General features: G+C 43.5%; 1 long non-coding RNA gene across 2 annotated transcripts in view; it reads left to right on the top strand.

The window, feature by feature from the left end:
- LOC122162346 overlaps nucleotides 1–19,281 on the top strand; it is a 223,795-nt gene that overhangs the window by 35,222 nt on the left and 169,292 nt on the right. Inside the window, exon 2 of one of the 2 annotated variants that reach the window (XR_006169480.1) lies at nucleotides 13,947–14,104. This is a non-coding gene — a long non-coding RNA (uncharacterized LOC122162346). Of the gene's footprint in view, nucleotides 1–13,946; nucleotides 14,105–18,598; nucleotides 18,663–19,281 lie in introns of those variants that run through there. The other variant, XR_006169481.1, reaches the window with a different exon arrangement.

The raw sequence follows: 19,281 nt of genomic DNA, 5'->3' as shown, positions 1-19,281 counted from the left end.
AATGGCCCTTGACTTTGCTGTGGAGGAAGGGTAAAACCCTTGGTAACAAGACTGCAACAGAAGAGCTGTTGGCTTCACAGATGGTTGAGAGTTGCAGCCTCCATTCTGCAGGCTGTTTGTAGCAAAGGTGCCCAAGACCTCAGCTGTCCCTGGCTTCCCTCAAGTGCCTTGGCCCCTCCTCAAAACCCTGCATTCTGCTGCCACCTCCTTGCGGGGCTGAAGGCTTGTAGGCTGGGTTGTTTGTCCCCTGCATCGGATGTGGTGACTGTGATTAGTTATCCATTGTAAGGGAAATGTGAACTAGGGAATAGAAGGAAAATGTTGACTTTCAATTCCATAGCACTTATAATCTGTTCAATACCAAAAATGTAATTTATTACTGAAGACTTGTGTTTCTGCTATTCTTTGTATTGTTGCAAGGAAAGTCTAATTATTTCTCTGCATGGATTTATTTATACTGCTTGCGCATGCTCTTCTCCCTGCCCTTTAAGAAAGGTGAAGGCCAGCGGAGCCTGGCAGCAGTGAGGGGCTGTCTGTCCCTCTGGGAGGCAGCCCAGCCAGGTGCCCTGCTATTCCCCGTGTTAGTAGGAGCACAGCCTGGCCCAGAGTGAGGACACGTATGCCTGCTGACACATCTGTCCCTGCTCCGTTTTGGCCCAGGGTACATCCTTCTGACATTTCCCTCTTCTCATAAACTCGTGGCTTGAACTTAGACAACAGAAAAGGAGGAGGGCACTCAAGAAAGGAATGATGAAGGAGAAGTGTGTGGAGGTATGGGGAAAATGGGGATAGCGTCTGGCACTCGGGGTAAGTGGGAGCAGGATGAACACAGCGAAGTGCACTGCTTTTCATCCAGCTGCCCAGCCCAGAGTTTATGGCATTTAAATTCATGTTTGGAGAAGGACACCTGGTCTTTCTGGGCACAACAGGGTAAACTCGGTGAGGCCATCCTTGTGTCCTCGTAATGGTGCAATTTGCATGCTACTGCTGGATGTGCCTATGGAAGTGCACATAAACAGGGTGCTTTCTGTTCACCTGAAGTGAAATGAAGGCACAATAAATAGGTCAATAAAATATGTCTTGGGGAGGAAGTAAAGGAGCCACTTTGTGTAGGAACATGCCTACGCCTGAAGCACCCACGTCAAACAGGCAGCTGGTCTTCTGCCAGCCCCTCCCAGGTGTCCATGTGAGGGCTGCGCTGGGCGTTGCTACTCTGCTGAGCACCGGAAGAGTAAAGCAAAAAACAAACACTCCTGAAAACAAAGAGGCAGAGGAGCTTGGTATCTGATTTGGGAAAGGAGGAAGTGCAATTCAGTATGTGAGGGAAATAACCATTTAAGACTTCTCTTGAGGGGGGGCAGTCTATCAGGTTTTGCTCAGGCCAGAAGGATGAGGCTCTGTGTTTGTCATCAGGACTAGGTACACACAGCTCTGTGGATTTTGTACTTTTACAGCTGCTCCGTGATAATGTAAGAGAAAAAAAATAATCCTTTATAGTCCCTGATTATCGGGTTACAGTTTATTAGAGATATAAATGCCAGCAATTTAAATGACTCTGTATTTAGTTGTCCTTGAAAAAACATGATTTGTAACTAAAAGGACAGTGCAAGGAACTCTTTATGAAACAATACCTTATTAGTTGGAACAAGCATTACGTATTTAGAAACTTTAAGTATTTTTAAGCAAAGTTTATGTGCAGTGATTATCTTCCTTCTTTATGGACAAAAATATTTTATTGCTAGCTATTATGAACTCCACAATCTCTAGGCAGAGATTATAATGGACTAGATACAGGGCACTATCAATAATCTGAGTTAACATGTCAGCTCTATTAGCTTACCACACTGATAGCGGTCATTGTGGACTGGCTGACAATCAAAAGTATGCCACAAGACAACCGGACAACATTTGCATTGATGAAGAATTATTCTACAGGGCCAGATATCACGCTGATGTCTGAAAGTCTTACTCCATGCTGCAGTTTGCCACTGCTGTTCCACTATGCAAACGACTGTAAAGCAAGAAGGTTATGGGAGGACGCTTGTGCGAAGCTCTACTGAACACCGGCTGTGGTGGCTTGTCTGTACTTGGTTGTCTTCCAGATCTCTAGGGTTGGGCTCCACCTGTGCCAAAGAAGTGTGTCGTCTAGTGGTTCCCATCCTCTCCAGAGCCAAGCCTCATGTTCGAACCCTGGCAGTGTCCCATGCTTCCTTGGATCCAGCTCCAACTTGAAGTCCTGGTTTGCCGCTCGCACATCTATGCGTGCACCTGCGTCTTGATGTGAAGTGTTAGCAAGTACAGTTTGGCGTGTCAGTGCAAAATCTGTCAGAGCAGGTTGCCCACCTGAAGTTGGTCTCTCAAATGTAGGGCAGCCACATTTCTACTGGGATTTCTGTGATTCTGGAAATCCTGTTGCAGTTTAGAAGGGAGAGGTTGTGCTGTCTCTGGCTCTCCTTCCCGTCATACTGGAAGTTGGACCAGGTGGTAAACTGCAGCCTCTATACCCTAGCTCTGTTTATGAATGTAAGGGGCATAAGATAGAATAGCCTGGGGCTTCTCTGCCCCAGGCTGCAGTGCAGGCAAAGTGCCGTGCTGGTTTTCCAAACTCTTCAACACACTAATGCTCAGGGAATGTGCTCAGTCTTTCTCACAAAAGTCTTTCTCTTACTCAGACAAAACTGTTGAGCAAGCCATTTCTTTGTTGCTTTGCTGAAGTTCTTCAGGTCAGCTGTTGATCCAGTACTTCAAATGTGTTCTCTTTTCCCACTGATTTGCAGCGAGACATGCATGTGTTTTATGGTTTTTTAAACAGGCACACTTTCCACAACCAGGACCAAGTTTTGGTGTTTATCACAGTTTAGCAAGAATTTCAGCAGGATGTAGTTTTATTTCCTTTCTCTTAAACTGTGCTGTTTGTCAGATGAGATATGTACAGTATCTAAGAAATATTTCATACTTACTGTTTAAAGGCAGTTGTTAGACAGGCAAACATTTCAGGTAGTCTTAAACAGTCTTAAACAGGTCTAGGAGAGGTGGAGCCTGGCTCCATCCCTTCCAGCAGCACAGCTGAATTGCCTTCACCTGTGCTCCTCTGGGTGACCCATGGCTCGCCTCAGGAGATCAATCAGAGGTTCAGGCCGTGACTCAGCAGCTCCCATACAACTATCAAAACCAAACAGAAATTGTTAATTTCATCTGGATTCATCCTAAGTCTGGGTCGCTGATCAGACAGAGCTGCTTTGGGTCAGGTGCTTGGTACCCTCTCTCTATCAGTGTTAGACATTCACTGTCAGGTATGTTTACATGGAGTATTGCAAGCAGACACAAGCCAAAATGTTTTTAAAATAAGCCTCAGAATTGCATTAGTATGGCATTGAGCTTCAGGTAACAGAACTCATTTCTCACCAGGGTTCTCATGTTTGTCCTGTGTAGCTAGGCTTTTAGTGGAATAATGTAAGTCTAAGGTCTCATTTTTACTTCACCATCCAAAGCAGTGTGTAAGATACTGCTGTGTAGATCATGAATATTCAGATTTCCTTCATGCTTGCTTTATTAGCATTGTTTTGTTTTGCCAAGTTCTAGGTTAAGTTGGAACCATGCTGCAGAAAGGCAAATTATGTTGTGTTTGCTTTAGCCCAAAAGAGTACACAAAGCACTGGAGCACTCCAACCCCCCGTCAAAGGTGAATGTACCCTCTGCTGCTTCAGACACATCTGTCAGAAGGGTTAAGCCTTCCCTGCTGCATAGGAAGATACTTAACCTGTCTACTAATGTAGCAAATTATTTCTGCCCCTCCTACCTTGGGAAAGGCACTTGAAATTTAAACCGGTGTAGTGCTGGCAAAATGCAGAGCAACTCAGGGGGCAAACAGCTCCACAGAGAATATCAAAGGAAGAGGACGTAAGAGAGACAATAAATATTGTGAAGGGATGTATTTGGAGGCAGTGCCTTCCAGTGTGCTGTACAAGAAGATCCCCTTGAACAAGAACTCACTCATCTGCTCTGTACTTTGCTTAGACAGGAACAAAGCATGGAGGACTCCTAGGTGCAGTGCAAAGCAGGGTATGGGAAACTTGTTTTGCCTAAAATCTGTCCCACTCAATTACTGTCAGACTGAGAACCAGACTTTGCTCAGTTTGTACAGCTAGCCTCAGGCTCCTGTAATTTGCTTTGATCCCTGAGGATCTCTTAGCTTGTGAGTTGCGCTCTGCAGCCTGTTCCAAATGGGAAATTGTTTCTTAGTGACAGGCTAAGTGCAAAGCTCCCTTCCCTCCATCTCTTCTCATAGCAGGAAGCAGTTTTGCTCTCCCAGTCACAGGACGCAGCCCTTTCCTTATAAGTGGCTTTCTAACAGGGTAAATACAGTTAATGATGCACTGTCAGTGCCACAGATTGGGCAAGTGCGACCCACATCCTGGGGGTCACATGCAGCCTGGACCAGCCCTCCTGCCCCGGCAACTCAAGCAGACTTTTATTATAAAAGCTAGATATATGGTAGCAAATCTGGCTGAAAAACAGACAAACAAAAAACAAAAACAGTTATTGATGGTGAGTTTATTAAGTAATGATGGTAAACATGGCAGATATGATTCGTCCTGACAAAAAAGCCCATGGATTTTTCTGAGATCAGTTTTTCACACCAGGTGTATTGAAAAACAAGGGAACATCTATCAGAGAAGTGTGGAAAGTAAAGCTGGGAATATCAAATTGTTTGCTTTGGCAACAGCTGAAAGTACTGATGGTACAGCTGCAGCTCAACTTGCTGTTTTCATTGGTTATTGGTAACAAGCATACTGTCACTGAAGAAGTGGCTTCTTTGGTGCCATTGAAAGACACTGCTAAATATCTTCATTTGTATGAAGCAGTAGGAACTACATAAAAGTGGTTTTATTCAGCGTTTGTCATCGTATCTTGTACAGCTACTGATGGCCCTCCAGCAATGGTTAATTCAAAAAAATAAATTTATAAAATTAATAGAAGATGATGCAATTGCTGCTGGCAACACATTTGGTGAAATATCACTGCATCAGACGTAAAGAAAACGTATGCATGAAAACTTTACAGATGGATCAAGCTGTGCAAATTGAAAAAATTTGCACGGCCATCCAGAATGTGTTTGTGTTTCACGTGGCTGTCATCAGTGCTGAAATGCACCCCAGCCCTCCCTGCTGACATCCACTGTTTTTCTCCGTAAGCATTCAGCAAGTGTCACTGAATGCCAGTGGGTGCCATTTTCTCCACACGGAGGAATTCAGTGACACACCTTTGCTTCATACGCAGATGGCTTCCATGTCAGACACCCCGTCAGACTGCCCCTCTGCTGCCCTCTGGCACACACAACAGCATGTAATGGAATATGGGGGGAAGGTTCAACTTCTATTGCTACACCACCAAGATTCACCTCTGCTATTGTGGACCAACATCAGAAAATAAGAGCAGAGGACTTTTCTGTCCTAGAAAACTTCCTGCCTACGTCTGTCTTGCTCAATTGATACTACTGCCTTAAATGTCAGCCGGCATCCAGGGATGCTCCTCTGGCTTACTCAGTTTTGTCTGAAAGCAGGGTGAGAAGTTTTCTGTCAGTTTTATTTCTCACAGAAAATACATTTTTCACAACATGCATCTGCTTCTGTGTGGGGAATGCTGACTTCAGGGATTTGGGGTTTAAAGGTTATTTTTCTTTCTTTTTATTTTTTTAAGCTAGCTTGAAGCTTAGAGTCAAACACATTTGAAGAAAGCTTACATTTCTGTGTGGGGAATACCAGATATTGTGGTGGCTCCCTCCCTGTCAGTTTTGCAGCAGGAAAATATGATTTTGTACAAATGGGTGTGGAAGAAGGCCATTAACAAAAGTTTTCCACCAAGAAGTTGTCTCTTCTGTAGCTGAGCTACATATTTTCTGCTTTGTTTGGTTCGACCATTTGGCCTTGTAGGACGGAAATGCTTTGCTTGGGGGCCCAGATAAGCTCCCCAGGCCCATGGGCCTGAGACCAACATTCACCCTGGAGTTCCCCTTCCAGCTTTCCCACTGCTGTATTCCTCTGCAACTGGGCTGCAGTGGGGAACCCGGGCCAAGGAGGAAAAGCAGGCTCTTTAGCCCCTGGAGCAGCTTATCTCTTGAACTGCTTGATGAAATGTTTTTTGCCTTTCTGAACAGAGCTGTTTCGGTGTCACTTATTCCTCAAGTGTAGTCCAGGATGCTAAATAAAAGTGATTTCTATACGCCGATGTAGCAGTAGATGTTGAATACTGGCATTTTGCTCAGGACTGAAACTCTGCTTTTTGGCTGTTAGGAGGAAAGCCCAGGTTTAGATGGCAGAGTGTTTGTGGTTTAGCTTCCTAGTTCCACTTGTGAGGATTTACAGTACTGTAAACCTAGACTAATGTCATGTAAATCCATAGTAATGTGACTATGTTTATTTCCCTCCATGGAGCTGTCTAGATTTACACCAGTTAGAATGGGAACAGTATTTGGCCCTTTAATATCTATCTCCAGATAATAAAAGTCAGATGAGGGTTTCACTAAATATTTGGCAAACCTACTAAAACAAGCCCAACAAACTGCGCAGGACGTAGATTAATTTCCTCCACCAGCATCTGGGTTCAGCATTATAATTAGCAGCAGATCTCCTAGCGATATGCCAAACAAAGATGTTTATGTCAAATAGCTATTTCTTAAAAGAGAAAAAAGAGAGAAGGGGTGGCTTAAATTTATGGAATACCTCGCAATCAGCCCACATTGCTAGCCTCTGTGATAAGCAGTTACTGCCAGAGGTGCCTACAGTTGGCACAGCCTTCAGTTATGTTACTGAGGTTGTGCCTGTACTGGGCATCTGCATTGTGAGGACAAGGGGCACATAATAATCTTCCTTTCTGACTTCTTGTAACTTCCCTTTTGATCTTCTGTCATAAGAATCACACCTACTAACCTGGACTAGCCTGCTTTAAATCAGCTGTGCATGCAGTGTGCGCCTCCTGCTAGTGAGAGGCGATGCTCTGAAAAGCTGGCACAGGCATCCCCTTAGCCAACAACCAAAGCACTCACAGCCAAAGCCTACAGAAGCCTGCACCCCCTGGACTGCAAAAGCAGGGCTCTATTGTGAGGAGGATGAAGTTCCTGGTGATGTTTTGGAGCAGGGAGATCCCAATCACTGCCAGGAATCTGTGGAGAGGAGAAAAAAGGAACTATTCGGACCTCTGAAGAAGTCTGAATAGTTACAAGCACATACAGATCGACATGTGGCCTCAACAAAGGAAACTCTGACCTCTCTGAGACCAGGCAGTCGTTCTGTAACTAGCAGAACTGCAAAGCGTCAATTAAATGTGGAGGAATTCTATGAATTTCTGAAATTACCGAATGAAATAACCATAGAGAATGACGAGGAGTAGTCAGAAGACAGATTTGGCAACTGTTCTAAACTTACAAAGTTCTCTACAAAAAGGACTTTGGGCCTGGAACTGTGGCACACCAGCATTTGAACCTTCAGTTTGTGTGCTAGAGGGCTATATCTCCATCAGTGACACAGGATGCTTTCACTCATTCATAACCTAGAGACATTAGATATCATAAAAAGTTCAGTATACCATTTTGATGATAATGTATTTGTTGTCTGCACTGCAAACTTCTTAGCTAGCATTCCAGGATTATTTGTCAGGCAGTAATTAGAATGATGCGTTTTAAATCTTCTGAAATGGTGCCAAGAAGAAAATTGCTTTCCATTTTGAACAGTGTTAGTGGTACAGCTGGAAATGCTGCTGCCTGATGAAAATACTTTTAAACATCTCTTGGTCTGCTTTTGGTCCCAGCCTGCCTGAGGAACACAAGCACTATCTTATGTTCTCTTTTCCAAGTTGCAGAAGAATTATTAAGGGGCTGTTTACACATATGGAAGAGTCCAGGTTGGAACACCATTGAACCGTACTGCAGAGAGCTGAACGTGGTACCTGGGCTTTATGCAGATTTGTAATTTTGTCTGATAATTGGTGGGGAACACCTTCCTCCCAGCACATATGACCTCCCCAAAATCTCCAGTGGGTTTGATACCATGTTCTGGATGATAATTCGGAGAGCAGCCATATTTATCAGGACGTTTGTCACCAGGATTTTAGTTCACCACAGAAAGAGAAGTGAACTGACATTTTAAATCTATGGTTTTTAAATATCAGTGCAGAGGTGCGACCAGGACATTGATAGGCTTTTCTGGATTCAATCCATAGCTCAAGAATGAATATCTAGTACTAGAGTATAAAATAAAGCTTCAAAAGGGAGATTTCAAGACAACATTTACTGAACCTTTCATGAGGAACTTTAATATTTATGGTTGTAGCTGCCACGTCTGTGATGAATTGTCCTAATATTTCATTTGTCTGTGACCTATACCCAGGAATGAAGTCTCTGGGTCAGATCAAGTCACTGTAATCAGAGTGTTATGTAACAAAAAGTCTGACTGTAGCTGTATTATCTCCCACTCAGGTTTCAGAGTGGCATTCAGTTCATTCTGAGTTTCAGAGTAAGTTGCTGAATGAACAAGTGTCAACATGGACTCTTTTCTACCCAAATCAGTAAGAAAAACTCTTGGTAAAGCGAATGAGAAATAAATGTGTCCATTTAAGGTATTCAGATGCTATCTTTTGGTCACAGTAGTATTTTTGCAAGTTGAATAAGCATGCAGGAAAAAAAGTTTGTGGCTCCGTTTTCCACTAGATGTGAATTTGTCTTGCACTATGTAGAAGTCCTCAAATTCCAACAGCCAGTCTTTGGGAATGTCTAAATGGTTTATTAGGGTTATTTAATTAAGATTAATGGCGTAATGATTTATCACATACTTTTTATACTGAACAGCAAGTCTTCAGCTGATGTGAATGAGCATAGCAAGGCTAACCTGTGCTGATTTAAAGCAACACGGGGAAAGACTGAAGGAAAGTAAAAGAGTGTCACCATCCTGTATAACAGAACTGAGTGCATGAGTGTTGGAAGTGCTTTCACTTCTTAGCTCTGTTTTATTGTTCTACTCACAAACATTTGTGCTTGCTTGTCTACAAGGATGAGGACTGGTACCACTGGGAAGTGCCTGACGGATAAGTCTGCTTGCAGACATTCTGTGGCTCTTGATCGGGAGCTGTCACTCTATTTGGGTTTTTAAATGAGACCTCTATCTGAGCACTGAAATCCTCTTCAGAGCCCCCTTTTCCGCTTTTACTTTGCATTACATGATCTCTGCAATAGTTACAGTTGGTGTTGTGCTTCTGTACTTGTTTCCATTACTTCCACAGGGATCTTACCTGTGCTGGAAACATGAGGAAAGGACCCGTGTGCTTTCTGCCTTCAGACTGCAGAAAGAAACAAAGCACTGTCAGTGTGAAGGCTGTGGATCAATGAAGGCCCACGCTAGCTGCGTGTGCCTTGCTGGATTTCCTGCCCCCATCCCAGCAGCACTCATGGAGTGCCTCTCCATGCAGCTAGGCCTCCTTGCGCTGTATCGACTGCTCCCGTCATATTGCATCTGGGGAGAGAATGAAACAACCCACGTCATTTCTCCCGTGTTAATTGAGGAAGTGCAGTGTGTGGGTCTCATGGCAGAGCGCAGAGGCACCGCAGCAGTAAAAGTGGTGAAGAGGCACAATGTGACCAATCCCCTCTTGACAGCGTGGTCTGCTCATGGCTTCTCCTGCTCTTACTTGAGACCTGCCACAGCCTTCGGCACCGCCCGAGTGTCACTGCACCACATCTGCTGAGCCTCTGTGGCTACCGTGACTGCTGGGGGTGGGGAGTGGCTGTGCCCTCCCCAGTCTGACCGGCAATGTGGCTGCTGGCAGCTCAGGATGGTATTTGTCCCTGTGCCCAGAAAGAGACCCCTTCTCTGTTTGCCAAGTAATGGGGAAGGCGGATCTTCTGCATTCTCTTTTTCTCAGTGCAAGGTGAGCCACAGTTTGGCACTTGGCACGCAACTCCATTCCTTCTGCTTTCTTTTTCTCTCACTTTCTCTCTGAAGTGCAAAAATAGTATCAGTAACACATTTGTATCCTGCCCGAAAGGTAACATGTGGACAATGTTGTAAAACTCCAGGTGGGAGCTGTGGCTGTCGTACAGAAATGACATATGTAAAAGTTACGAAATATACACAGAAGCTTTGAAGGAGAAAGGTGTGATTTCAGAGAAAATCATCTTGTGCTTCCTGAGACAACTGGGAAACCAGGTTGCTTGCCCCTCATGGGAGCTTTCGTGGCACTGGATTACTTGAAAGTAAGTAAGTTGGCCCTGAAAGTCCTTACGCAAGGTGGAAAACATCTTGCCAACATCTAGCTCTCCTTAGTAGATTCAGAACGATATGGTTAGGTTGTGGCACAAGACCAGGGAGAGCTGTGGGAGAACACACTTCTCACAGATTGCCTCTTGTGAAGGCTATCTGTGCTCTCAGATGGCTCTGAGCCTTCTCCTGTTCCACAAGCGTACTCCCAATCCGAGATCTTTCTGATCTTCCATCCATCTGTGTGGCTCACCCTTCCTTGCTGTTATGCCTGCTGGCCCCTGTGAACTCATGCCCTGAATATTTGCTGTTTGAGTCGGAGTGGTCAAGGCTGAAGCCACTGCTTTAGCTGTGCCCATTGCCCAGGTCACTCATTAGCTGTATGCTCTGTCTTTGCTAGCAAATTCACTTGCAGGCAGGGACAGCTGCATGAGACAACAAGGAGTTTGTGCTCCCTCCCTGAAAAGCTCATGTTGCAGCTAAAACCTTGCAAATCCTACCTTATCAACAGCTCTGGGCACACCCCTCAGCAGTGTATTGGTGCAGAGAATTCAGAGGTGTGTTTGGGTCAGGACAGGGCAGCTTGTTCCTCAGTTCACTTAAAAGTAATCTGTGTGCAGATTTGCAAATGGCAGCCAGTTGCTCAGTAGAGCATTGTCTGTGTTTTCCATCACTTTTGAGAGACTGAGCATACACAGCCTAATGCCATTCAGGCATCTCCCTTCCTGGTTCCTGACAAACCATTAATAAGAGGACTGCACAAACCTGTGTAAGCCCAGCACAGTTATCTCCTGATTGAGTGTAGAACATTTTGGAACTGGGCTGATAAGAAAATCCAAATGCTTTTGTAAAAAGCATTTTAGGTGGATAACAGATTTTAGTGGGTGTGACTTACATGGACAGGAAAAAAGTTTCATCTTAAAACAGAGATATTTCCATCGAAGCTAGCGTTTTGTCTATTTCATATGAACCCCATCTGCAGTTCCATTGACATGGTAGCTGGGCTGCACCTTCTGTGATGCACCACAGAAAGAGTATCCAGCAGTAACAAGCTCCTGTTCACAAGGAGTGCTGCCTGGTGGAACAAGAAACCTGGGCAGCTAACCAATACTCAAACTGCATTGTCTAAGTGGCATTCCTGCTCACTCTGGTATGAATGAAAAACATTTCGTTTCTTTTTTTCTTCTGGAAAAAATGTCCATTTCATTAAAAATCAAACAAGGTAAAAGAAAAAATAGAGGGGAAAGCGGTTGAGTCAGTTAGAGGCAAGGCCGGATTTCCATCTCTTGCCTCTTGTTCTAGCTGCTTGGGAGTGTCCATAATTTGTCCATTACTCATGAGAGATCTCTCCCCTTTCACGTGTCGTAGAACTTAATTTCAAGTTCATGTAAGGAATTGGTGGATCTTCACTTTGTCAGGAGCTGGGCCCAGCCCTAAACTCATCCCACCCAGCCAGATACTCTCTGGAAATTGTGATCTTTTCAGCACAGATTTTGTCTTCTTTCAGCTCATTCTACATATAGACATTGGAGCATAAGCTAGCTCCTTAAATAAAAACCAAAGCAAAGCACTTGACTTGAGAAGAATAGAAGTCCCAAAAGGAAAGAACAAAACAAAAATGACACTTAGGTACTGGAATGAGCAGATGCCGTAGGTTGTTATAGCAACTTGAGTTCTAAAATGAGAGAGAATACCCACATGCTGCCACATCTGAAGTCTGGAGTGTGTTTCTTCAATAGAACGCAGGCTTTCAGGAAACACCTATTTGCTATTATTAAAAAGAAATCAGCGTGTAAGGCTTCCTCATAAAGATCTATGTACATTTTCTTGTGAAAGAGAAGAGCTCTTTAGGATGCTTTGAAAAGGCTTGTGGTATCATTTGTTTATGATATTTACAGCAGAGTGTGTGCATGCCTGTATGCATGTGTGCGATGTGGATTTCAGCTCACAAAGAGAACTTGAAAGCCTTCCAGCAGAAACATAAGCGCTCTGACAAAGAGCTTGTGAGGGAATAACTGGCAGCAGCAGATACTGAGGTGACAGTGAGCGGTTGTAACATCAAAACTGAAACACTTACAGTTTTGTGTACTTGTGTGAGAAATAATGACTACTCAGATGCTGTCTGTCTCTGTCAACGCAAGGAAAAAGCACCAATTAACTATCAAATCTGAGATAAAGCTTCAGGAAGATATAACTGAATGTTTTCACGGCAAAATACTCTATTTTATGTGAAAGTATATTAATTGGACTTCAAGTTCAGGTAGAAATGTGGCCCAGTGAAGTGAATAAGAGCCTATGTCTTGACTCAGCTGAGCAGGTCAGGCGCCAGATACTTGCACATGTAGGATTGCTAGCTTTGGGATCTTTGCTCCAGTTTCAACTTGTGTGGGAGTGCAACAGCCTGAGATGTTCCCCTGGAAAATGCAGGGCACTTGAAATGCCACATTTGGTGATTATACCCTAAATTTACTTTGCGGCTTTTTTTTTTTTTTGTCAGTGTTTGCACTGTAAGTCATCTGTGAATCCATGCCTTGGGTAATCCACCCACCAGCTGCCTTTACGTAGTGAAAGTGGAGCGAGTGGCTTGCAGCACCAGCTGAGATCAAAGCCTGCACTTAAATAAAAGCTGGCTGTGGGGAGGGGGCAAAGCGAGCACGGGGCTGCCCTCGGCACTGCGGGACTGGCCTGCCTGGGATAGCAGGGTGAGGCTGGCAGTGGGCACAGACCTGTGCAGGGCTGGGTCAGTGCTTGGCTCTTGGCTCTGTGGCTCCTACACCGTGTCTCAAAATCACTCCTCAGTGTCTTTGAATTTTTCTCTCTTACCTTGCTGTTTCCTAGAGGTATAATTTTCAGCAGAAGCTAGCTTAGGCCAGCTGTTCTTTGTAGTCATCTTCCAAAAATAGTGCATCTGGTTGGAATTTTTCTTCTCTCTCCCTTTAATTCAAATACGGCTCAAAGACGTTGCCCAAACATACCTCCAGTAGTAATAATATTTAACGATACATCTTCAGACAGAAGAGAATATGGAAGCTATTAAACCCAGAGGCAAATATTTTCTGAGTTATGAGTGTGAGAAAATTGAGTTATAGGTAGAATGTGAGTGGTTTTGTAATCTTCACAGCAGGTGTTAAGGCCAATCTGCTAAAATAATTATTTATTTGCCTTAAAAGTGTAAGCTTGACTTTTTAAAGCTATTCTGGAGGGAGTGTGGTTTTCATCTATGAATGAATTAAGCAAGAGTCGGGATATGAAGCGGTGTTATTAGAATTGGTGTGGTTTTAAAAATAATAATCTAAACCAACAACAAAAACAAGAGAAAAGTCACATGAAGAGCTAGAGTTTTTGGGTCTGTTGGTGAATGCCCAGCCACTGGTAGAAAGCAATCCATGGTTCAAATTCAATTAGATATCCAGCGTTGGTATTTTGTGGAACAGCTGTCAGCTTTAATTCTGAAAGATCTGAGACAAAATAGGCTCTAGGAGAGATTTTTTTCTGGCATACTGGCGCTAGTGCTGTGTTGGACATGGTGCAGTTACTGCATGAGCTAACTCGCAGCTTCTGCAAAGTCTGTAAGTGAAAAGCGACCATGTAGTAGTGCTTGCTCTTGTATTCTCTAATGGATTTGTCAGAGAAGCTTTTCCTAATGGCTATGTCTGTCACACTGGATGATAAACATGGGATTGTTTTTTCTCCCTGCAGAAATCAATGTCAGGGATGGGAGTAAAAGCAACAGAGGCTCATGCTTGTACAAAACCAGTCCAGCACAAGAAAGGTGTCAGCAGCTGTGGACATAGCAAGAGGAGCAAGAACAGTCGGAAAACCTGCTGGCCAAGTGGCAGCCCAGCTGTACCTCCTAGGTAAGCTTGTTCGGTCTCAGCAGAACACCCCTTTTGGGGATACAGGATTCCAGGGCCTGAGACAAGGTCCCAGGAAGGTCCCACCCTGCACACAGGAGGGAAGCTGCAGCCTAGGGCATGGGCTTCTGCTGTATGGAAGCTACCATAGGTGCCTGAAGTAGTGGCTCTGCACTTTGGGGAATGAGAAGCCCCCTTAGCCAAGTGTAAATGCTCTGGTGGTAGAGCTCTAATCAGTGCCAGGTGATAAACTGAATATTTCTATCTCTGGAAACATGTCACAAATGGAAAACTTGCAGACAAACTAGAGGCATATCAGAGTTTGATTCTAACAAAACAAGACCTGTGCCTCAAATGGCATTCACACAAAGGCAAATCCCTGCTTTGCCTGATGAAACATGGAGTTTTTGTTAAGGAACCATCCATAGTTTCCTTCCCAAGATTTCATTTAGACAGTCTCATTGAAGTTGAGGAATAATGTGGAAAAGAGGGTTTTTCTACCTAGCAGAGATCCAAAGAGATCCAGACTCCCATTTCACTTCCAATGGAGACAAGGTCTAACTGTTTCAACTCAAAAATGGGATGCAGGCTTTATTCTCATGTTGAGTGGTGGAGGAGAAAAAGAATAAAAGACCAGATTTTGTCCTTGAGCTTACTAAAAAGCCTTCTAAGCCTTCTTTGAAAATAATTCCTGGCACAGTCAGCTTTAAACCTAAGTTTGACTTTTTTTTCCTCTCCTAGTACCAAACACGATTAGAACATAGTATGGATTAATTGCTCTGCCAAATGTCATTCCTATAAATCAAATCTGTTTTCTGACATATGAGTGAGTGTCTGAATACTCCAAAGCCATTAAAAATATCTGCATAATTTTAAAACCTGCTAAATGTTGTTGTTTTCTCTCTCTCTCTCTCTCTCTCTCTCTGTCTCTTTCTCCTTTCATTCTTGGTGCAGAATGGTATTTTACTCTGATACTCTGATGGTGAGAAGTTGAATGGCAAGTTTCAGTCAAATGCTTTTTTTTTTTTTACAATCCAATTCTAAAATCTTAACAATGATACTCACAGTGGAAAATGCCACCAACTGTAAATTTACACACGGACAAAACTTGGCAACCTCAATCAGCTCTTTTTCAGGCATAACTTGTGGGATCTCTGCCCGCATTCCCTCTGCAGGAGTTGGTGTTATCCTGCTACTCAGCTATTCATGTGTTAGTGCTACAGGTGTATAACAGCATGCGGGACAAAGTCTCCAGAGCTCATTCTACAAGTTCTTACTGTGTCTCCTGTGTGAGATGGTATAAATATTTGCATGGGATAATAATGACTGCCCCACTCTCTAGTTATCTGTATCATGCAACAAGACCTGAGGAAAAATTATCCAGCACAACATCATTTTTTCATTGGTAATGCTAATTCAACAGATCCAAAGCAGTTTGTGGGACTTGTTCAGTTTTGCCAGCTCTCGAGAGGAGTTGGCTGCACTTGTAGACGGACCTGTCCCAACAAGCTGGCATGACTGCCCTCTTCTTGAGACCCGTGCACTTTTCAGTAAGGTGCTGGGGAATATTTGCAAGTGGCTTCTAGGAGTCCTCTATCTGTGACTCCTAGAAGAATGCTCACCCTGACCTGGGGACACCACCAGCCTGGAATGGCTGGCAGCCTGCATGACAAGCTGAAAAAATCATTCTTTTCCTTCCTCCCTCATATTTCCCCTCTAATGGAGGAGGATAAAAAAGTAATAAAAAGGTAACTATTAGAAGAATAGTTTCTGTCCCCTTTTACAGGGACTCTTTTAATGTGTCACAAGAGGAAATTTGGTTTCTCATTCACATTTGTCTCTTGTTGCTCTGTGTCTGTACAGAAAGATGAGTTACATCTGGCCTCAGCCTGGTCCAGAGCCCGCTGTTGCCCACAGGGGCCCTCCTTCAAATGGTTTTCTGAGCAATGCCTGGAAAATCAGAGGAGTGACTGAACTGAGTGCTGTGACAGCTATTCTGGTTTCCTTCCTGGACCTGCTTCTGTGTCTTTTGGCTGTGACAATGTACAAAAAGATCTCAAACCATCCTGGGGGGGGGGGGGGAGGATGAGGAGGAGAGGGCAATCTGGCCATGACAAAATCCTCCTCCCAGCAGAAATTGCCTTCCTCTGAGACAGGCTCTTCTACAAGCACATCTGCAGGTAGCTGGGGCAGCTGTGACACGGGGTCACCCATCCTCTGTGTGCAAGGGAGAGCTATTTAACAGTGTGTGAACCTGAACCCACAAACCTGGCATATGGGGTAAATTGCAAACCACCCTATGTGAGTCATGATGGCTTTTTGTATTTTGGGATCCCTCCTGTACAGATCAAGCTCAGATATTTCAGTCCTAAGAAGTCTTCCATGCTCACTGTTCTATGATTTTGTCCCCATTTGTACCTATTTAGTTAATTTTATTCAGAAGTCTACCTCAAAGGAAATTACTGCTTCAGAACTGAAAGCTAGAAACTTTTGTTATTCCTAGTAATGTTTCCCCTTTTGACAAAAGATTGACTAAATTCCAAATGCTTTTAGTTGTCCTAATTATTTTTTCTGAGAGATGAGCTATGAAAATCACCAGCCGTTACACTTTTCAAACTATTTTTCATTTGAATAAATTCAAATAATAACCACTCAGCATTAAGAGGGTTGCCGTGCTGCTCTGCAATGAGAATGGATGCAGGTTATCATATAATTCATTTCAGACTTTGTGCTGAACACTATGGTACAGCATGGAAAATGGGGTTCTGTCCTCTTTAGCTTCTGTGGGCTGGGTCTGAGTTGTTTCTTTGAACTGAAGCAGCACACTGGGAAACTGCTTGTCGATTTCAGAATTTGACTAAACCCTGAGTGTGTTGCCATCAAGAGCTAAACAAGTACAGTGGAGGTGCCTGAGGGATCAAGTGATTTTGTATGTTTGCTAATGCTGTAAGACAGCTTTAAATAGTCAGAATAGTCCTTTAGTTGCAGATGTACCCTTATCTCCTTCTTGCAACCTATGTGTTCTACCCTTGAAGAATTAATTCTGTTGGTTTTAAATCAAAGAAAGCAACAAACTATTTCAAGAGGTCATAAAGCCTGCTAAGATTAGTGTGAGTGGCCCAAAAGAATCATCTTTCAGCTCAGTATGGCTTCACTGAAAATGTCTGGAGAAAGTAAAGCAGTGCAAGACTCTATGATCCAGCAAGGGGTGGTGGTGGGACCTGAGAGTGGAAGTGTTTTTGTCTCATCGTTTATCTCTGGCAAGATGTTTTACCTTTCTCTTGTCTAATCTGTATACTTAGACTGTGAACTCTAGAGCTTAAACTGTTCTGTATTATGTAAGAAAAAATGTATGTATTTCTAGGGTAACAAGAAGAGCACTATTTCTGTGGGATACATGTAAGTGGAAGCCTACTGATTTTGAAAGCTTCTGGTGAAAAATGCTTGTGTGAGTGCAAAAGTACAAAGCAAGGCTGTCATTATTCCATTTTCACATGAATGATCTAAGTTGTTTGTGTCTGGGCTTAATATGCAGTTACTAAACCAGAGTTCCCATTATGGGCAAATAAAAGAGGCAGAAGATACGATAACCCATATGGAATCTAGCTGTTGCTGGCTGAACCTCACTGTGTTAGGTCTCTCCTTCCACCTCTGAGCTGCTCTCAGGAGGCAGAGGAAGATGTGATGGGAGCCAATACAGCCTAGCCTGAAGCCTTCACTAGCACAACCCAAAACGTCCTGGATGGAAATTAAAGTCCAAAAGCCTCCTCATGCACAACTGGTATTCCTTCACATATCCTGCTCCATGGAGCAAGATTAAGGCGAGAGGAAACTTGAGAAAGGCATTCTTACCAGCAGCTGTTGAAAAACCTGCACTGGTAACCCAGCACTATAGTTTCCTCATTATTGTGCTTTATTTCATAAAGTGCATTCTTCTCATATCTTTGCAGTTCAAACTCCTGGCCGTGCAATAATTTGGGAAACCAGAGCAGGTAGAGCAGCTGTTTAGGCAGAATCCTTCATTTTGTCAAGAATGCAGCTTTATGCAAACAAAGTTGATTAAGACCAAAATCAATGGTTGTTGTGGTTTTTTTGTTTGTTTGTTCTTTTTTTTTTTTTTTTTTGTCTGGTTTTATCATTATTTGTTTCACTGAAATTAATGGCCATGCATTTTTTTTTAATGTTTTTATTATATTTGTCTTATTACTTTATCTGTTAGCTTTTTGTCTTAAGCTGAAAAATACTGTTGTTGTGTAACTTGCTTCCAGCATCTGGAATTTCAACAGAAGATAAGTTTCAACCTGAAACTAAAGCAAACGTCTCCCCCGCCTTGCCCCCCTGTATGGGAGCTGCTGAGTCACGGCCTGAACCTCTGATTGATCACCTGAGGTGAGCCATGAGTCAGCCACAGGAGCACAGGTGAAGGCAATTCAGCTGTGCTGCCGGAAGGGGTGGAGCCTGGCTCCTCCTAGACCTATTTAAGAGCTGGCTACCAGTGGGGAAGGATCTTGTCTGGAGATCCCCTTTTCTGGTGTTTTCTCTAGGTGAGCCTAGCATATGGGTAAGCCTTCCATTTATTTTCCCTTTATTATCTTAGTCTATTTTGCCTACCTCTCTTGTTCTTTTGTGATTATAACATCTTAATGCCCATTGATTATACACCCCCATGAACAACATTTGAAATGTTAATAAATACAATAAAAACATCCTCTTGAGAGAAAGTAAGTAAGACACTTTAAGCCAGAGGCAAAGTGTGTACAGGACCCAAATTTGCCTCTTCCCTGAGCACAGTTGTACCAAGCTGCGTGGCTGGTGGTAAATATGTATTCCAGACACTGACTTGGGGATAATGAAGGTCAAGTACAGAAATGCCCAGATTATGTTAATCAGCTGAGAGGGAGAGTACAAACAATCTGCTCATAGCTTAAGATGCTGTACCCTCTTCTGAGAGTCCCTAGAAGAGAAGAACCCGCGTGTAATACAGACAGGCTGCATGTGAGGTGGCTGATATGCTCTTTGTGAGAGCCAAGCCTCCTTCTATCTGAGTTTTCCAGGCAAGTGAAGCAGGAAGAAAGCTTTTGTGTGCTGCTTGGTGGAGGTGTAGGTGTTACTGCATTTATTCTTATGGTAGCTACAACAGACTTGCCTTTGAGTAGGGATTGCTGAGATCTGTATGGAGA

This window comes from Centrocercus urophasianus, unplaced genomic scaffold, assembly GCF_019232065.1.
Source record: "Centrocercus urophasianus isolate 14NV4802_14NV808 unplaced genomic scaffold, USGS_Curo_1.0 seq_20, whole genome shotgun sequence".
NCBI lineage: Eukaryota > Metazoa > Chordata > Aves > Galliformes > Phasianidae > Centrocercus > Centrocercus urophasianus.
Note: the sequence above shows the minus strand (reverse complement) of the source record. Positions and strands in the feature narration are given on the sequence as shown.